A 20,255-nucleotide genomic window follows, 5' to 3' on the forward strand; every position below is an offset into this window, starting at 1 on the left:
GACTGGACCTGCAAAATAAATCTTGGACCAGAGATAGCTCCAGTGGGGACCCTCCAATGCTCAAGTTAGATTTCTGCAATAGATGAAAAAAGAGAGTGCTTGTGAGGGAGAGAGATTGCGTACCTTCTCTTTTTAGGTCTTTTGGATTATCTCTTTTTATAGGTGAGGTTGGAACCATAGGAGAATGAGAGGCTATCACAAATCTTTTTGCCCCCCTATTGAATATCCTCAAAAATCATGTTGGGCCTCCTGATTTTCTTGAGTTTGATAGATAATGTCAACTCATAGCATGTGAGGGCCACCTCCATTAATGGCATGGGTTGACAATCAGAGGCCTTGAGAATGGTGTGGCTTTACTTTACTCAGGGCAATCTGTATTTTTTAATAGAATGATGTGATTAGACCACAGAGAGGCCTCTTGAGATTATCATGACAAGCTGCTATCTTTAATAACTCGACTTGACAATCGTACAAAAGCTTCGGATGGATGCCATCAGATGCAGTAGCCGAACAAAGATCGAGAGAAATGGGCCTTAGGGGTTGGTTATATATCGTCGGGCAATGAAGTTGGCACAAATGCCTGAGTTAGGACTGATCGTCGAGACTGACAGCTGAAGTAAGAGGTTGGTAGCATGTATAGGAGTCGACAGCCTAAGGATGATAATGCTAATAAAAAGTTGGGGGGCCGATGAGTAGGTTGGTGGCGGGCCATCATGGGACTCATAGGCCAAGGTGTATGGTTAGCTCATCCGGGCTCACTTGCGTCTTTGGATCGGGTGCTGGGGTTATACCCCCAACACCACCAATATTATCAGACATCGACTCGATAGCATATGCAAGTCATGTCCCCAAGTTCTCAGAGATGTTTATGCAGGGGGATCTCCACTTAAGGGGGTTGATAGACCTCGAGGGAGGACATCAATGGAGGCATAGCCAGTGCCCCCACAAGGAATCATCCACCTCTAGGATATTGCACTGGGGACGTCCGAGAGGCCACCTGGCCATTGGGTAAGGAGCATCCCCTTGGAGAAGAGGAAGGCCCCCCTCTAGAGCATAGCACCAATGCAACCTCCGATGACCACCACTCTAGCTCCTTTGCTAGAATGGCAGATATTTCCAACGCCTCCCATGCTAAAATTTGTGCCATTATGTTTTCTTGAGATGCCTGGTGGCTAATCAAGTGGTAGTAAATCTCTCCAGCTGGAGAAGAATGCTGACCGTCCTATGGCAAGGGAGGAAATGGTGCTCTTATATTATGAAGATCTTAGATTGACACCAACTCCAGGCCGTAAGGGCCTAATTTATAAAGGCAAAATTAAATGCTCCTAATTACTCCCCATTGATCGTGCAACAGATGCCACCATGGGAATAGCCTCGAAGGCTGTGCCTTGCGACAGTCTGACTTTTGACCATCTGTCTTGACGAAATGTTATTATCGGATAGCAAAAATATTGAATGCTATGTTTTCCTAGGCCTAAGGATCTGACTTTTCTCAAAAGACCTCCAATTCACTCGAGACCTCAAATATCAGGTTCAACGAATCCCTGGCATAATGATAGGGGCTAACCCTATGGAGACCCCATGCAACAACAAGGGCTAACCCTCCAGAGACCCCACTTGCCGCTTACCACGAATGGGTCAAGCAACAGCTCGGACTCACTTCGGCATCAAGTCTATAAATGGGGTCGGTGCGGCAAGAGATGATAATGAGAGAGTTTTTGCTGACAGTGGATATTCTGTGACAATCTCGGCCCACTCCTAGCCAAAGGGTAGGTCAAGTAGAGGCCATGTCAACTCCAATCCTTGTCGACGAGTAAGTTAAGTAGAGGTATCGACTGTTGGGATGTGCAGGGGTTTCATGCATGCATTTAAAAAATTTTTCAGCAGAAAAATATTAGATTAAACTATTTAATCTACAAATATATGCATAAGATTTGATCTTAAAACTCCTACAAATTGATCGATGACATGAATTTATATGCATAAAATTCTAAATCTAAAATGACAAGCATTTGAACCAAAAATAGTATTTAGTAATAGATCTAATCTACCACTTTTAGGATTCCGAACCCAATAGTTGAGCGTAGATAGTTGAACTTCATGATTAAGAACGTAGATCTAAAAGTCTTCTCTAGTCGTTCACAGCTGCACAAGCATCCGACCACTATGGATGATCCACACAAAGCTCCTCGATTCGATCAGCCCTCCACAAGAGTGCTAGCTCGCACCGTCGGCTTTTGATGATAGATCTGACTTGATCTCCTTCTTCAATCACCTTGAACATTTTCGATGTCGAAGATAGATCAGAGGAGGATGCTGGATGATGAAGAAAAATCAAATGAAGACTTTCTTCTCTTAGATTTTTTTCTCATCCAAAAATCTAGAACAGTTCTAGGTCTCTCACTCGAGAGGAGAACGGTCTCCTCTTTTGTTCACATCAAGAAAGGTGGAAACCCACCCAAAGCTCACATCCCAAAGAAAAATTTTCACCCCACTTTCTTTCTGGTATCTCACAGTGAAAAGCTCTCTTCTTTTGGTGCACAAAATTATGGTCTTTTTATGATTATCGCACAAACCAGATAAGACAAGATAAGGACTGGAGTTTATTGCAATTCAAACCATTTTAAATTTCAATTTAACTCCAACTTTTTTTCACTCTTATCTAACTTAAAGAGAGACTTATCAGAGAAAATTAGATATAAAAATCAATTAAGAAGATTTTTTTTTCTCATACACAATAGGCACCTTCAGAAACTACCAATGTGTGGAAGGATATGGATAAGGTTTTAAGTTGAAATTCAAACTAATTTGAATTCAAATCAAAACCAACCAGTTCCATCCTTAATGGGTGACAAAAGAAGAATTATTTTTTGATTTTCTCACACACAAATTAATTTATATGGTGAGAAAAGGTGTGAGACAATCTGAGTGGCAGAAGGGAGAGAATCCTACTCTTTTAAGACTCTAGGGTTTAACCAATTGGATTTCTTTCAAACCCAATCCAATTAGACCCAAATAAAATATAATGGACCTAATCTAATTAAGCTCCTACAACCTCAATTAAATTTGATCAAATTAATAAATTAATTGAGCCATAGATCCAATTAAATTAGGATCATTTCTTCCTTACCAATTAAGTCATCTCATAACCTAATCAGATCTGATCTAATTGAATCCAATTCAATCAAACTTGATCCAGACTTTAATACTCAATCAAATTGAGCTAATTAGCGATCTAATCACTAATTAATCCTCCATTAATGATAGAGTTCAAGTTCAATGGGATACTTCATCAGAGTCTCCGTCTAGTGGGACTCTTCAGATTAGCCATATGATCGGAGAGAAATTTCTAATGTGTGTGACTCCATAGGCTCGAACTAAGTCAGTAGTACAGGAACTGATTTCTTTACTAATCGGAGTAACTATCTAGCAATGATACCCGACATCTGGATAGATCAAATGTATGCAAAGCAACACTCAAAAATCTATTTGGATATAGTTACCATATAATTCATCCCTTTGACTCTTGATGTCAGGATGACTTAGAGTTTAAACTGTCAACTCTTAATAGTACATCCATTATGTGTCTCAACCTGATAAATTCTGTGACTCCTCATAAAGATTGCTCTGACTAAAATCTTACTAAATTGAAATATAAAGTATTTTTTTTAATCTCTTGGAGTGGTCAATTCCATCTTGACTCATACACTGACTTCACAAGTACTTGACTGTGGCTAGAAACCTTCCGATCCTGAATTAAAAATTCAGGTAGTCCGATACTAAAGCACAGTGAGTTGCTTGTAAGTCATCGTGGTGATCTCAAGTCAGAGAAATACTTATATACATATCCTTTCGAAGTGACTCTTGACAATAGAGTACTCCGGAGTTGGTCACGTTTGATGAAATACACTCCTATATTTTACCTGCATGTCATACCAGTATCTCCATATTCCTTGATTAAGAGGCCAACCAACCTATATGGCACACAATGACCTACACTTGATATGTCTATCATTCTAGTAATAGCATATCATTTGATCGCGAACTCATTTAAGGACTAAATGATAAATCCTCCTTTATCGATTTAAAATAGTCCTAAGGACTTTCATTATAACACTGAAGTTCGATGTAGAAAATATACAAGCTTATGATAAAAATTATTAAATAAATATTTTATTAATTAATTCATATACAATTACATCAAAAAGCACAACCGTCAATAGGCTGATGATTGACTTTGAAACATATTTTTCAATAACTCCCACTTGTACTAAAGCCAATCAATACAGTATTATATACCCATCTTCATTTTGTGATCTCTGAACTCCTTTACTGCAAGGGCTTTAGTTAATGGGTCGGTCAGGTTATCCTTTCCGTCGACCTTCTGAAGGTCGACGTCACCTCGATCCATGATCTCTCGGATAAGATGGTAGCGACGCAGAATATGCTTTATCCGTTGATGTGCCTTTGGCTCCTTTTTCTAAGCTATGGCTCTAGTACTATCGCAATAAAGCAGAACTGGACCATCGATGGAGGGTGTCACTCCAAGCTCAGTGATGAACTTTCTCAGCCATACAGCTTCTTTTGCAGCATCGGATGCCACGATGTACTCCACCTCGTAAACAGAATCATCTACGGTGTGCTGCTTGAAACTTTTCCAATAGACAGCTCCACCATTTAAGATAAAGATATATCCTGACATGCTTTTGCTATCATCACGATTTGACTAAAAATTGAAATCAGTGTATCTTATGAGTTTCAAGTCAGATTCTCCATAAACAAGCCACTGGTCCTTAGTATTTTTCAAATACTTAAGAATAATTTTTGCAACCTTCCAATAGTTCTCACCTAGATCTGATTGATATCTACTCACTACTCCTAGTGAGTATGTCACATCCGATCTTATATATGTCACAGCATACATTATAGAACCTACTGTCGAGGTATATAGAATTCTACTCATACGCTCTATTTCTTGAGAGGTTGTCGAATAATTCTTCTTCGAGAGAAAAATTTTATGACCTATCGGAAGATAGCTTTTCTTGAAATTTTTCATGCTAAACCGTTTCAGTATGGTATCTATGTACGTTGATTGGGAGAGTCCGAGCAGCCTCTTAGATCTATCTTTGTAGATCTTTATCCCTAGGATGTAGGCTGCTTCTCCCAGATCCTTCATGGAGAATGGTGATGACAGCCACACTTTTATTCTCTATAATGCAGGGATATCATTTTCGATTAAGAGAATATCGTCCACATATAAAATAAAAAATATAATTACTAAACCATTAGCTCACTTATATATATATATAATTTCTCTTCGTTCTAATCATCTTATCAAAACGTATGTTCCAACTCTGAGATGCTTGCTTCAATCTATAAATAGATCTTTGAAGCTTGCACACCTTGGACTCGTCTGTAGATATGAACCCTTCAGGTTGCATCATATGCACCTCTTCATTTAGCTCTCTATTTAGAAAAGTTATTTTCACATCCATTTGTCAGACTTCATAGTCCAGGTATGCTGCTATCGCAAGTATGATTCGAATGAATTTGAGTATTACCACAGGAGAGAACATCTCATCATAGTCAATACCATAACGTTGATGATACCTCTTGGTAATCAGATGGACTTTATAGGTCTCAACCTTTTCGTCTGCGCTCCTTTTCCTTTTGAAGACCCACTTACACCCTATGAGTTTTACCTCTTCAGATGGATCAACCAATGTCCATACATTATTGATCTTCATGGATTTTATTTTGGATTCATGGCTTCAAGCCATTTCTCAGAGTCGGACCTCTGCATTACATCCATATAGGTGATTGGATCCTCATTGTTCTCATCAAGCTCAATAAGATCTCCATCCCAGATTAAGAAATCTAGATATCTGTCTAGCTGATATGGTACTCTACCAGATCGCCTTAAGGATGTTTGTATATTGGGCTTCAGATTTGATCTTATCAAATCTGGTTCAGATTCAGTTACTGATGTCGATTCTTCTACCAATCGAACTTCGTCAAGCTCGACTTTAGAGGCACTTGTTCCTTCACTAAGAAACTCTTTTTCAAAAAGTATGCCTTACTGCTGACAAATACTTTTTGTTCAACAGAGAGGTAAAAGCAGTATCCTCTTATTTTCTTAGGGTACCTTACAAAATTACACTTATTGGATCTAGGTCCAAGCTTGTCGATTTGTAATCATTTGACATAAGTCGAACATCCCCAGACTTTAAGATAAGTGAGGTTCGGCCTACGTCCTGACCATATCTTATATGGTGTTTTACTAACTGACTTGCTCGAAATATTATGGAGCACAAAATAAGCTGTCTCAAGTACATATCCCCAAAAAGAGATTGGCAGACTTGCAAACCCCATCATAGACTGAAATATGTCCAACAAGGTTCGATTCCTTCTTTCTGAGACACCATTATGTTGTGGTATCCATGGAGGAGTCCATTGTGAGAGAATCTTATTCTCTTCAAGATATATCAAAAATTTACTGAAAAGGTATTCACCCCCTCGATCAGATCGAAGAGCCTTAATATATTTTTCAGTTTATTTCTCTACTTCATTATAAAATTATTTGAATATTTCAAATGATTCGAACTTGTGTTTCATCAAGTAGACATACCCATACCTAGATAGATCGTCTGTGAACATAATGAAATAGCTATACCCTCCTCTGGCACTAATATTCATAGGTCCACAAACATCACTATGTATTAGACCTAGAACTTCACTAGCTCGTTCACCTTTTTCAGTAAAAGATGACTTAGTCATTTTTTAAAGAAGACAAGACTCACAGGTCGGCAATGATTCACAATCATTGATATTGAGAATATCCTTTTGTGCTAATCTATTTATCCTATTTTTGTTAATATGATCGAGCCTGCAATGTCAAAGGTAGGCATCAGTGATATGATCTAACTTTGGATGTTTATTTGGAGTGTACATTACACTCATAGGCTGTGACAATACATAGATGTCATTTCTTAATTATCTTCGTATTATTGTAATATCATTCATAATGATATCACAATAATCATTCTTTATTGATAAATTATAATCATCTTTGGCCAAAAGACCAACAGAGATTATATTCATTAAGAAAGATAGACAATAGTGATAATTACTTAAAATGATACTATTAGACTTGAAAATAAGCTCGACAACTCCTAAAGTTCAGATTGAAACTTGACTTTTATCTTCCACATTTAAGAATCTCTCATTATTCTTAAATTTTTTACTAACTTGAAGTCCTTACAATGAATTGCATATGTGAACTGGACTTTCGATATCCAATATCTAGGTAGTAGTGTTACATATGGAGAAATTACAAGGTGTTATCATACAAGCACTTTGATCAGCAACTAATTGCTCATTTTTCTTTAGCCTATTTGGGTCATAGTCTGCTTGACTCGATTCAACCCTAAACTTTTTAACTAGATTGGGCTCAAGATCATTATTCAACTTCTGATACTGACTATCGAAGTTGGGTCCAATAAGCTCATCATTGTCAAACAATGAGTGGAGCGATAAATTACTAGCCATTTCTGAAAAAAAAATACAGACCTAATTAGTATATGAATTAATCAAGTCTAAAGATATGAACTTTAGTCTAAAGATTCTCCCACTATTTTATAGGAATTGGTAGTCTCTACCTCTAATTCGAAGAATTATCTTAATTTCTTAGTGGATACTAGAATCCACACAGACTACATACAGATCCGAGTATGGGTCGACCAACCCATATATATCTATGGGTAGATTCTCAACTAATTATTTCTCTAAATAATTTTTAGTAATTAGTTTTACCTCAGATTTCATTTTAGTAGACAATGGGCCTCCACTGAAAGTCCTGATTAAGCCCAATCATTAACATGAATCTACTCAATGATTCTAACTAATGAATAATCAGGCCTGAGTATGGCTCGACCAATCCAACCATTCATCAGATAGTACAATAGAGTCATCATATGATGATAATAATTTCATCATTCAGAGAAATACCAGATGGATAGCGTCTGCAATATCAATCAGAAATAATGGACCCATTATCATTCACCTTAATGGGAGGCTATGATCTAGTTATCACCATAATTAGCTCATTTTATAGACCTAATAATTTAAAAAATTTGATTAATATAATTTATCAAAACTAAATACATGAATCAACTAATCTCAATTCTCCCACTAACTTCATCAAGTCAGATCAAGGTGGACTAGAAATAAGTCGGTCCAACTGAAAAGTCATCAATCCTCCCACTGACTTCACCAAGTCATGTCAAAGATAAAGACAAGTCGAATTAAGGGTACCTAAATTAGTCAAACTGATTTTCTAGTAAGCATGAGTCAACCCTAATCATTAAGCAATCTGATCAAAACTTGATTCACCATGTTGGTCAGATAAGTGAGATCGATGGGAGAGATATGCCATTAACTTGTCATAGACTCAATCTATGTGAGTAGCTCTCAATTAACGATCATCGATCAAGACTATCAAACTTACTTTAGATACCAACTGGTTAATCAGTTTCAATTGGATCTACTTATGGATTTGGGTTCGATTGCTGAGCTCAAGATCGAAGTCCATTTGGGTCTAATCAAAGATATGGACTCGATCAACTACAATTATTGTATTGGCTCTAGAAAAATTTTGATTTAATCTAATTTTTCTTCTTAGTCCATTTGATCTTTGATTCTAACCCTAGGTCTAACCCAATTAGGAGGATCTGATCAAGCTAACCCATAAACCCATCACCCATATTTTATGTGAATGACATTAGATCTTTAATTCATAATTCTAGATTTAATAGGTTTAACTTAATTCTTAATTAAGTTTAAGACTGTGGGTAGAGGTTCGGTATTTGAAAATAATTTTAAATTTTATAAAATATTTTTATAATTAGTTTTATGTATAATCATTTAGATCTAAAATTTGAATCGACTCACCTCTAGATTGAGCCTACTCATCACAATGGATCGACTAGTTTTAAAACTTAGTTGATTCATTGATAATAAATTATTAATCATAATTTTTAGCCTATAACAATGAGTCAGCTCAACAAAAATTGAGCGGAGGAACCAAGGTCCTGAGTCGATCCAAATAATACTGAGTCGACTCAACAGGCAAACTGCAATAATTATATTAATTTTAGATCAAAATAATTCTATATAAATAATAATAAAATTAATCATAAATTATTTTAAAATTATTTTAATTATGTTCATGATTCTAGATTTTATTTACAAAGATTAGATGTAGCTACTTTTCATACAATGTAATATACACAATCTTAGGATTTTAAGAAAAGTAAAGTTTTCTTTTCACATTCATCTTCATGAGATATAGTCATAATAGCACCCCTACACATCATAAGAGGATCCAATTAAATAGAAAAAAGAGAGATCTAATCTCTATTATCTCCTATGACCGGATGGCTTGGTGACAAATCCGATCCGATTACTTCGCTACTCAGATCATCTAATCTAAATAATTTAGATCTAATCTAAATTATTTCAGATCTGATTATTATATTTTGATCATACCAAAATTAGATAATAATCATCATAAATAAATTTTATATACTTTAAATTAAAATTAGATTTTTATAAAGATCAGTACAAACTAGGACAACTTTTGCACTGTAAGGGGTAAACCTTATAGCAGGACAACCTTATATTAGTTTGTGCGATCAGATCTATAACTAATTTTATATCTAAATATCATATATTAGATCTAATCTAAATTAAATTATAGATTTAAATGCATATAATATCATGTCATATCGAATCTGGCTCTAATGCCACTGTTGGGATACGCAAGGGTTTCATGCATGCATTTCAAAAAAATTTTAACAAAAAAATATTAGATTAAACTATTTAATCTATAAATACATACATAAGATTTGATCTTAAAATTTTTACAAATAGATTAATGACATGAATTTATATGCATAAAAATCTGAATCTAAAATGACAAGCATGTAAATCAAAAATAACATTTAGCAATAGATCTAATCTACCACTTCTAGAATTCCAAACCCAATATCTGAGCATGGATAGTCGAACTCCATAATTGAGAATATAGATCTAAAAGTATTCTCTGATCACTCGCAGCCACATAAGAGTTCGGTCTCTACGGATGGTCCACACGAAATTCCTTGAACCGATCAGCCCTCCACAGGAGTGCTAGCTCGCGCAGTCGGCTTCTGATGGCAGATCTGACTTGATTTTCTTCTTCGATCATCTCGAACCTTTTTGATATCGAAGATGGATCAGAGAAGGATGTTGGATAGTAGAGAAAAATCAGATGAAGACTCTCTTCTCTTTTATTTTTTTCTTATCTAAAAATTTAGAACAATTCTAGGTCTCTCACTCGAGAGGAGAATGGTCTCCTCTTTTGTTTATGCCAAAGAAGATAGAAATCCACCCAAAGCTCATGTCCCAAAGAAGGATTTTTGCCCCACTTTCTCTCTAATATCTCATGATGAAAAGCCCTCTTTTTTTGGCATACAAAATTGTGACATTTTTATGATTGTCGCACAAACCAGATAAAACAGAATAAGGGCTGGAGTTTGTTGTAATTCAAATTATTTTAAATTTTAATTTAATTCTAACTTTTTTCACCCTTATTTAACTTAAAGAGGGACTTACCAGAGAAAATTAGGCATGAAAATCAATTGAAATTTTTTTTTCTTGTACACAATGGGCACCTTCAGAAACTGCCAATGTGTCGAAGGATATGGATAAGGTTTTAAATTAAAATTCAAACTAATTTGAATTCAAATCAAAACCAACCAATTTCTATCCTTAATGGATGATAAAAAAAGATTATTTTCTAATTTTCTTACACACAAATTGATTTTATGCAGTGAGAAAAGGTGTGAGATAATTTGGGTGGCGTAAGGGAGAGAATCTCACTCATTTGGGACTCTAGGGTTTAACCAATTGAATTTCTTTCAAACCCAATCTAATTGATCCAAATAAAATATGATGAACTTAATCTAATTAGGCTCCTATAATTTTAATTAAATTTAATCAAATTAATAAATTAATTGAGCCATAAATCTGATTAAATCAGGATCATTTCTTCCTTACCGATTAGGTCATCTCATTACCTAATCAGACCTGACCTGATTGAATCCAATTCAATCAAACTTGATCTAAACTTTAATACTCAATCAAATTAAGCTAATTAGTGATCTAATTACTAATTAATCCTCCATTAATGATAGAGTTCAAGTCTAGTGGGACTCTTCTCTAGAGTCTCCGTCCAGTAGGACTCTTCAGTAGAGTCTCCGTCCAATGGGACTCTTCATCAGAGTCTCCATCCACTGGGACTCTTCAGATTAGTCATGTGATCGGAGAAAAATTTTTAATGTGTGTGACCCCATAGGTTCAAACCTAAGTCGGTAGCACAGAAATTGATTTCTGTGCCAATCGGAGTAACCATCTAGCAATAGTACCGGACGTCCGGATAGGTTGAATGCATGCAAAGCAATACTCAAGAACCTATTTGGATATAGTTACTATATAATTCATCCCTTTGATCCTTGATGCTAGGATAACTTAGAGTTTAAACTGTCAACTCTTAACAGTACATCTGTTATGTGTCTTAACCGGATAAATTCTGTGACTCTTCACAAAGATTGCTCTAGCCAAGATCTTACTAAATTGAAACATAAAGTATTCTCTTTAATCTCTTGGAGTGGTCAAGTCCATCTTGACTCATGCACCGACTTCACAAGTACTTGACTGTGTCTAGAAACCTTTCGATCCTGAATTAAAAATTCAGGTAGTCTGATACCAAAGCACAGTGAGTTGCTTGTAAGTCACCGTGGTGATCTCAGATCAGAAGAATACTTATATTTATATCCTTTCAAGATGACTCTTGATAATAGAGTGCTCCGGAGTTGGTCACGTTCGGTAAAATATACTCCTATATTTCACCTGCATGCCATACCAGCGTCTTCATGCTCCTTGATTAAGAGACCAACCAATCTATATGGCACATAATGACCTACACTTGATATATCTATCGTCCTAGTAATAGCATATCATTTGGTCGCAAACTCATTTAAGGACTAAACGATAAATTCTCCTTTATCGATTGAAAATAGTCCTAAGAATTTTCATCATAACACAGAAGTTCGATATAGAAAATATACAAGCTTATGATGAAAATTATTAAATAAATATTTTATTAATTAATTCATATATAATTACATCAAATAGTACAATCATTAACAGGCTGGCGATTGGCTTTGGGATATATTTTCCAATATCGACAACTTCAGTCCGCTTCTTGTCGAAAGACCAGTTGAGTGAAACCACATCAACTCCGATCCCTGCCAATGGATAGGTCGAGCAGAGGTATCGATGACTTCGGCCCACTTCTTATCGAAGGATAGGTTAAGCGAAGGCCATGTTAACTTCGGTCCCTATTGATGAGCAAGTCAAGCAGAGGTATTGATGACTTCGGCCCTCTCCTTGCTGAAGGATAGGTCGAATAGAGGTGTCGATGATTTCGGTCCGCCTCTTGTCGAAGGGCAGAGTAAGCAAAGCCCATGTCAACTTCGATCCCTATCGATAGGCAAATTGAGTGGAGGTATCGACGACTTTGACCCGCTCCTTACCAAAAGACAAGTCGAGCTGAGGCCACATCAACTCTGATCCCTACCAATGGGCAAATCGAGCAGAGGTATCGATAATCTTGGCTACTCCTTCCCAAAGGGTAGATCGAGTTGAAGCCACATCAACTCTGATTTCTACCGATAGACATGTCGAGTGAAGGTATCGATGATTTTGGCTAGGAGGTATCAACATTCTTTAACCCTGAACGTAGGCCCATGTACAACCATCTTGGACAAGCTCACGAATAAGCTAGAAACATCGGATCGATGCAACCAAGGAACATTTTATTCAGAAAGCTTAAAACATTACTGTTTCAGCAAACCAAAGGCCACAGCAAAAGAATACAAGCTCCACTGTCGCTCGAGCCATACATCGGGTTGATGTGACAAAAAGCAAGGATCGATAGCATCGGCCCTACGAATCATGAGGATATGCTCACCCTGAAGTTGCATCTTTGGTGATGGCCAGGAAACCACACTAGCAGGGGGTAGGATCGCCCTCAAGAGAGATCCAAGACCTCCCTATAAGAGTGGGACCATAGGGCAACATCCGAAGGCTACCACCATGGCTTAGCGAGTGAGGCGACAGATTCTTCCAATACCACCCATCCCGAATAAAATCAACCACCAGCCCACTCATACGAGGCAAATCCTCATCGAATGAAGATATGAGAAGCTCTCACCAGACGAGGACAAGCGGCAACAACCCCACAGCATCAGGGAAAGCAACATAGTGGGAGGCAGCCAAATGAATCCAGCCTCATGTAAATGAAGCCCTATTTATAGAAGAACCAGGCCCGATTGCCCCAATTGCCCTTTTTGACCGCAGAATGCATGTCACTAAAAAAGAGGCCTCGGAGATTGTGCCTCTTGGAGATAGGGGCTTCGATGGGATCTTCCGATAGGCCATCATTATTAGAGCTCCAAACATTAAAAATTGAAAAACTAGTAATTGGCCCGGATTCATCTGCCTGGCCAAGCTTAGGAGGACCACTACTTCCACTATCTGAACCGACTGCTTCGGACCCGAAAGTGGGGCAGGCAAGTGTTGTAGGGGTGCTTCGCTTTGGCTACGAGCCTCAGGACTCATCTTTAGTGCTGCTAGTAAAACCCTGATGACCGACCTAAAAGTATGGATGAATCTAGATCGTAGCCAACCTACACTCTGGTCACCGACCTCTGCATCAGCCATGATCCGACAAACGGACCTCCGACCTCGCACTTAGCGCCCTTTATCTCTGCAACAATACCTGCACTTCGGGTGCCGACCTCCGAAGGGCCTTGATCTTGATGGCATCGGCTATCAATCTTTATCCCCCAGCAATCCCCATGATGGATATCGAGTCTCGTCCACGTGCTTGGGATGATAAGCGAGAGACCCTCAGGCGGTCCCATGAAATACGTCACTTGACATCAAATCGAGCCACTCTTGAGAATGGCTGGCTGCGCATCATATAATGTCCTATCAAATTGTACCGCTTTTGAGAATGGTTAGCCGTACGATATTAGTTGCCGAAAATCAGGACAGGCACTAGAAAAGGCACATTAGGAGAAGTCGGGCTGGCCTCTTATGACTTTCTTCTCGATAACTCTATAAAAAAAAAAAATAAAGACTCTCAAAAGAGAGATAATGTCATCCTTCATACTCTTTCTCTCTCATCTGTTCCAAGTATTTGACTTGGGCATCCAAAAAAGATCTTTGTAGAAGTCAAAATCGGTCCGAAATTTATTTTGCAAATCTACTCGCCGCCTCCTAGGCCAGGCACCATTGCACTCCTGTCTCTCCAGCCCGGGCCGGAACTCTATAGCAATAGGAGGTTCCAGCTTCCAAGATTCTGGTATCAATCATAGCTTGTACCTTTAGAAAATTTAATGTGAGTCTCTAGTTGCCCATGTTTTACTTGATGGAACTTGTTGGGTATAAAATACCCACAGCCGAAACCCCCAGCGGAGTCGACGACGGAACAGAACGGCTCCGCCCGGACTCCTACGGGAGCCGGGCTCTGCCTTCGACTTCGAGCAGCACGGCTCCGACCGGACTCCTACGGGAACCGGGCTCCGCTCTCAGTATCAGCTGCCGGTAAGCTCCGTCCGGACTCCTACAGGAGCCGGACTTCGTCTTTAACTTTGATTGCAGAGGGCTCCGCTCGGACTCCTACGGGAGCCGGGCTCCGCTTTCAGTATCCACTGCAGGTAAGCTCCATCCGGACTCCTGCGGGAGCCGGACTCCACCCACGATCCCAACCGAAAGGAGGACCCCTCTCGGGCTTCTACAGAGGTCGGACTCCGACCGCTGCCAAGCCTCGACCAACAGATCCGTGCCCCCTGGCAGATCACAATAACAACCATGATTCTGTTCCACTTCTTATAGCGGATTCCGTGCGGCTCCATCACCCCCTGCGGCGGACCCATTACTCTCTGACAGGCTGTGTCAACGGCCACGATTCTGCTCCGCTCCCTGCGGCAGGTGCTGCACGATTCCACTACTCGCTGACAACTAGCGGCAACGGACGCCACTCCACTACCTGCAACAGGCCCTACGTGGCAGGCTATGACAATAGCCACGAGTCTACCCCACTACCCTTCGCAATAAATTCCCCTGACCATGGGCGGCCCACTACCAGACAGTTACAAATGTCGCCATCAATCCGTTGTCTCCTCCGCCTATAAAAGGGGGACCCAGATACGTTATTCTCTAAGCTCATTTCTTTATCTCAAAACTCTGCTAAATTCTCCGTTCGAGCACTCCATTATTGTTGAGGCAGAGAACTGACTTGAGCGTCGGAGGGTCTTGCCGGAGCAACCCCACCTCTGGTTTAGACTTCCTTTGCAGGTCCCGGCGGTGACCGCGGCTTCCCCGACTCCAGCTTCTCTGACGCAAGCAGATTTTTGCACCAACAGGATTGGCGCTAGAGGAAGGGCCTGTGTCTTCGCAGCACCCTTGTTCTTAAAGGAGCGCTCAACGGACCCGCTTCCAGCCATCTTTTTCGGTGCCCAATCCTCCTTCCCTCGTCTGATGCCCTCTCATGAGGTCTCTACACAACTACCTCCGACTATGGTCGTCGATAAAGGGTGGCCGGATGACCGATCTCTGCCGGATTCCGTCAACGTCATCTCGGGGGAATCCCGGCGGGAGGCAATCTGTACATCAGCTGCATCCCTCAAGCGGCAAAAAGTTGAAGAACCCATAGCCTTCACTGAAGAAGACGCCCAGGGAGTCCCCAGGGAGTCCAATTCCCTCATAACGACGCGGTCGTAGTTTCCTTGAACATAGCAAATTACGACGTCCGTCGCATTCTCGTCGACAACGGAAGTTCGGCCGACGTCTTGTTCTACAACGCCTTTTCAAGAATGGCCACTCTTGGCGATCATCTAAGGCCGATTTGCTCCCCCTTAATAGGGTTTACCGGTGACGCCGTTCCGACGGAAGGAATGATAGCTCTAACTGTGACCGCGGATCAGCATCCAAAGCAGTCCAGAGCCCTGGTGAATTTCCTGGTGGTAAAGGCGCCATCTGCCTACAATGCAATTCTTGGCCGATCCGGCCTCAATGCCCTCAGAGCTGTTGTTTCAACCTACCATTTGAAATTGAAGTTCCCCACCAGCAAGGGGATCGGAGAAGTCCGGAGAGATCAAGCGCTGGCCAGGCATTGCTACAACATTGCCTTGCACAGAAACGATCAAGCGGACCTCTGTCCAGTCGACGAATTGGATGCGCGCGATGACCTCACTGAAGAGAGGGGTGGTCCAATCGAAGATCTAATACCAATTCCTTTGAATGATGGGAATGCGGAGCATGTGGTGTTAATTGGCTCCAACCTGGAGGAGGAAGTGCGGACGCGTCTTGTGGATTTCCTCCGAAGAAATGCGGACGTTTTCGCATGGGTCCCGACGGATATGCCGGGGATCGACACAGAAGTCATGGAACATCATCTGGCGGTCGACCCCAAACACCGGCCGACGAAAGAAAAAATCCAGAGTCATGCCCCGGAGAGGCAGAAGGCAATAGCCGAGGAAGTGGATAAACTTTTCAAGGCCGGATTTATCAAAGAAGTCAATTATCCTGAGTGGATCTCCAATGTTGTTCTGGTCAAGAAAGCAAACGGCAAGTGAAGAATGTGTATCGACTTCAAAAAGCTGAATAAGACTTGTCCGAAAGACAGCTACCCCCTTCCCAGGATCGACCAACTGGTGGACGCTACCTCAGGCCATGAGCTCCTCACTTTTATGGATGCGTTCTCCGGCTATAATCAGATTAGAATGGCACCGGAAGATGAAGAAAAGATAGCTTTCATCACTAATCGTGGTCTTTACTGCTACAGGGTCATGCCTTTCGGCCTCAAGAACGCGGGCGCCACCTATCAACGACTGGTGAACAAAATCTTCAAAGAGCAGATCGACCGAAACATGGAGGTTTACGTGGACGATATGCTTGTAAAAAGCAGGTCTTCCGGAGATCATGTCGCCGATCTCGAGAAAACTTTTGGCGCTCTTCGAAAGTATAGAATGAAGCTGAACCCGACTAAATGCGCTTTTGGGGTAACCTCAGGAAAATTCCTGGGCTTCATGGTATCGGGGCGCGGGATTGAGGCCAATCCGGAGAAAATTCGTGCCATCCAAAATATGACCGCCCCAAGGTCGATCAAGGAGGTTCAGTGCCTCACGGGAAGGATTGCGGCTCTTAATCGCTTTGTCGCGAGGTCGGCCGAACGATGTTTGCCCTTCTTCCAAACCCTCAAGCAGCCGAAGAACTTCTGTTGGACCCCTGAATGCCAACAGGCATTCGAAGAATTAAAAGGCTATCTTAGCTCACCTCCACTGCTGGCGAAGCCCGAACCTGGGGAGGAATTATTTTTGTACCTGGCAGTCTCTCCCACAGCCCTCGCAGCGGTCCTTGTCAAAGAAGAAATGAAAGTCCAGCGGCCGGTCTACTACATTAGCCGTGTGCTGAGGGACGCCGAGACCAGGTATACTAAATTAGAAAAACTGACCTACGCCTTGTTGATTGCAGCTCGGAGACTCCGACCTTACTTTCAAGGGCACACGGTGACACTACTCACCGATCAACCGATCAAGGCGGTTTTGCACCGAGCTGATACCTCTGGAAGAATGGCAAAATGGGCAATCGAGCTCACAGAATTCGACATCAACTACAAACCTAGACCAGCAATCAAGACCCAAATATTGGCAGATTTCATAGTAGAGTGCACCATCCCCGAGGAGGCCGAATCTGAGCAAAGCAAAGTTGACGACCTGAAGGCTCGACCGAACTCCCCCAACGAAGAAGCCAGCCCCTCCGATTGCTTTTGGACCCTCTATGTGGACGGATCTTCCAACATGGCAGGCGCAGGTGCAGGACTAATCTTGGTCAGTCCGGAGGGAGTCGTCGTGGAGTACGCTCTGCGTTTCGAGTTCTCCGCAACAAACAATGGAGCGGAATATGAAGCTCTGATTGCAGGATTAAGGGTCGCCAAAGAGCTTGGAATAGGTCGACTCCGGGTGCACAGCGACTCCCAACTTGTGGTGGGGTAAGTTAGCGAAAACTATGAAGCACGGGAGGACAGTATGGCCAAATATCTTGAGAAAGTGAAGGAGTTCACCCCCACCTTTAGCAGTTTCGACATCAGACAAATTCCAAGGTCGGAGAATACCAGAGCCGATCTTCTCTCCAAACTGGCGACATCGGCTCCGGCCGAATTGCCCATAGGCGTCCTCTTTGAAGTTTTAAAACATCCGAGTACGGAAGAACCGCGGCCCGTAATGGAGATCGACCACGAGCCCAGCTGGGTCGACCCACTGACAACCTATCTTAAAGATGGGATTCTCCCCCAGGACGCGAAAGAGACCCGGAAGCTCCGAAATCAAGCCTCTCGGTACATCCTTTATGAGGGCAAATTGTACAAAAGATCATACTCCTTGCCCCTCTTAAGGTGTCTCCAGCCCTCAGAAGCTGACTACGCTTTATGGGAAGTACACGAGGGAGCCTGCGGAAACCATTTGGATGCCAGATCTTTATCCCACAAGCTACTCCGCCAAGGGTATTACTGGCCAACAATGCATCATGATTCGATCGAATATGTCAAAAAGTGTGATCGATGCCAGAGATACACCAACATCCAGAGACAGCCCGCTACCGAGCTCACACCCTTGAGTGCCCCATGGCCTTTTGCACAATGGGGGATGGATATTCTTGGCCCCTTTCCCATAGCATCCGGTCAAAGAAAGTTTCTCCTTGTAGCGATCGACTACTTCACCAAATGGGTCGAGGCCGAGCCACTAGCAAAAATCACAGAAGCGAAAGTGCAGGATTTCGTCTGAAAATCAATCGTATGCAGGTTCGGTTTGCCTAGAACCTTAATCACTGATAATGGACGGCAATTCGCGGGAGCCAGATTCGCTGAATTCTGTGAAGATCTAAACATCTCCCACAACTTCACATCAGTGGCCCATCCTCAGGCAAACGGCGAAGCTGAGGTAACTAACAGAACCCTTTTGCAGGGAATTAAGACAAGGCTTGAAAGAGCGAAAGGAACTTAGGCGGACGAGCTTTATCATGTGCTATGGGCGTACCGAACTACCCAGAGGTTGCCTACAGGGGAGGCTCCCTTTGCTTTAGCCTTTGGTACGGAAGCCATCATCCCGATCGAGCTTAAACTCCCGTCGGCACGAGTCGTGGCATTCGACGAACCCCAAAATGCACAAAGTCTCAGAGCCAACCTTGACCTGCTGGAAGAAAGGCGGGAGATTGCTCAGGTTCGAATGGCAGCCTACAGACAAAAAGTTGCCCGATATTACAACGCCCGGGTCAAGAACAAGGCATTTAAAGCAGGAGATCTAGTACTCCGATGAGCTGCTATCTCGCAACCGCAGGGCCAGGGGAAACTTGCCCCAAACTGGGAGGGACCTTACGAGGTCAAGGAAGTAGTCCGGCCTGGAACTTATTATCTCAAGGAGCTCGGAGGAGCCGACCTCCCACGACCATGAAACTCAGAAAACTTACGGATGTACTACCAGTAATTTCGTCCTAATCAAAAAATGCGTACCCATATGTCTTGGGACAATTCAAGCAAACTGTATCAAAAACAAGAGGGCAACCTCTTAAAGTCGAAGGCCCGGTTCTTTTAGACTGGATGGGGGGAGAGGCCTCGCAACGCCCATATGTGCCCCCACAGCCCTGTTAGGGACAGGAGGAGAACCTCGTCCTAACTTGAGCAAAGTCGAAGGCCCGATTCTTTTAGACCGGATGGGGGGAGAGGCCTTACAACGCCCATATGTGCCCCCACAGCCCTGTTAGGGACAGGAGGAGAACCTCGCCCTAACTTGAGCAAAGTCGAAGGTCCGGTTCTTTTAGACCGGATGGGGGGAGAGGCCTTACAACGCCCATATGTGCCCCCACAGCCCTGTTAGGGACAGGAGGAGAACCTCGCCCTAACTTGAGCAAAGTCGAAGGCCCGGTTCTTTTAGATCAGATGGGGGGAGAGGCCTTACAACGCCCATATATGCCCCCACAGCCCTATTAGGGACAGGAGGAGAACCTCGCCCTAACTTGAGCAAAGTCGAAGGCCCAGTTCTTTTAGACCGGATGGGGGAAGAGGCCTTACAACGTCCATATGTGCCCCCACA

Source organism: Elaeis guineensis, chromosome 10 (genome assembly GCF_000442705.2).
Source record: "Elaeis guineensis isolate ETL-2024a chromosome 10, EG11, whole genome shotgun sequence".
Lineage (NCBI taxonomy): Eukaryota > Viridiplantae > Streptophyta > Magnoliopsida > Arecales > Arecaceae > Elaeis > Elaeis guineensis.